General features: G+C 37.0%; 1 long non-coding RNA gene across 1 annotated transcript; it reads right to left on the bottom strand.

The window, feature by feature from the left end:
* Window positions 1-538: 538 nt before the first annotated feature.
* LOC137093545 (uncharacterized) lies at window positions 539-1,511 on the bottom strand. Its single transcript, XR_010908484.1, has 3 exons — window positions 1,061-1,511; window positions 775-929; window positions 539-665 (listed from the first exon to the last, which is right to left on the bottom strand). It is a non-coding gene; the product is annotated as an uncharacterized lncRNA (long non-coding RNA).
* Window positions 1,512-1,813: the final 302 nt, after the last annotated feature.

Here is a 1,813-nt window from a genome sequence, read left to right as displayed (position 1 = left end):
GTTGGCAGATCTGTTACTATTGGTCAACCTGGGTAATAAATTAATAAATTTAAACCCCCAAATTATAATAATTTTACACACATATATATATATAAAATTATGGTTTGCATATTATTTTTTAATTGTATATATTCATATTCATGTGATATGCTATTATGTTTTATATTCATGTCATTGTTATCCTATGGACTACGCTATTATAACCATCAAAGACATTCATTTATTGAGGAAAGGAAAATATGCCAGGGACGTGCAGTTTATTCGAAGAAAGAGCTTTATTAGAACAAACACACAACCAAATGCAAAACGTTTGAGATCTGCCCACACAACAATAGGAAGCTCACGAGAAACCCAAAATCCTACAGCACCATGAAGTCTCTGTTTTCCGCTTCAGAGCTGTAGGTAACTAGCGCCATTCTGTCTGTTTTAAGTCCATTTTTCAGACGTCTGGAGACGTCTGTCGTGCGTTGCCCTGTTCTTTGGAATCGCCTCTAATCTCGATTGCAGCGTGGCACAGAGCTCGGCGAACTCCTGGCTGGTCGAATAGTCCATCCAGACACCGCGCGAACGATGCCGTCTTCATCATCAGACATCAGGTCTATGGTAGCGCACTTCCAAAGGCCCACCTCATCCTCAGCTAACACACTCTTTCTTGCTTGTAGCAGCTGTAAAAACAAACAATAAAGACAATCAGTATTGCGCGATGTACTGCGTAAAATGCACCTGAAAAATAGTCACACTGACCAAAAACGGATCTAATCTAATAAATCTTACCCTCTTTCTTCTCAATCGACTCCGAGTTGAACTCTTCACAGCTTTTCAAGAACTGGATGTTTGTACCTCCTGCGTACTGTCTCTATGTCTTACATGCAGCTGGAAAACAATTAAATGAGTGTTATGACGAAGTTGTGAAGACGGCGTACTGCTTCCTGTAAAATTACCAGAAAAAGAAAACACTTTTATAAAGCAACTTAAATTTGTTCTTTTACAAGGCTAATTTCAGCTTGTGCTACTTAAAAAGCTTTGCTTTAGGTTACTTTAGCTTAGATAACAGTCTTACCGCAATCTTAGGACTGGTCTTCTCTTAGGCACTCGTCTTCTCTTCTTAAAGTTAGTATCTTCCACACAGTTTTTCGACTCCAAAGCAAGCAACCTATCATCTATGGACAGCAACCTGGAGATTACTAAAGTTAACTGCTCGTTAAAATCGGCAGCAAACTGAGCAAGCTGACGAGATAGCCCACTGATTGCATTCAGCTGTTTCTTCCCGCCGGTGTTACGGATCAACTGGGGATCATGTTATCTGGGGACGGGCGCGTGCACGCAGCTAGTTTTACCTGGATTTACAGCAGATGTTAGACGAGGACAGATTCGTCACAGCGGATTTTCCACTGAACAGATTTAAAACGCTTTCCACATTATTGGTAAATGTTTGCATAATATCAGGCTCTGTGTTTTCCTCTGTCGCTGCTTTGCTGTATGTTTCAAACGCAGTTTAAGGGAAATTTTAATGTGGTTTTATTTCACAACACAGACCACGCCCACATTTTGTTACATTCTTTTCGATGAAAGTCGTATCCAATGACAATTACATTCAATAAATTACATTGTGTCGTATTAGTATCGGAATTTTTATTTTATTTTTAATAACTATTGTTTTTGTAATTTGCTTAGGGTATTTTTTAAATTATATATATTTTATATATATATATATATATATATATATATATATATATATATATATATATATATATATATATATATATATATATCCTAACTAAAATAACTCATAGCCTGTCATATTACCTTTCTC

This window comes from Pseudorasbora parva, chromosome 12, assembly GCF_024679245.1.
Source record: "Pseudorasbora parva isolate DD20220531a chromosome 12, ASM2467924v1, whole genome shotgun sequence".
In the NCBI taxonomy this organism is placed as follows: domain Eukaryota; kingdom Metazoa; phylum Chordata; class Actinopteri; order Cypriniformes; family Gobionidae; genus Pseudorasbora; species Pseudorasbora parva.
Note: the sequence above shows the minus strand (reverse complement) of the source record. Positions and strands in the feature narration are given on the sequence as shown.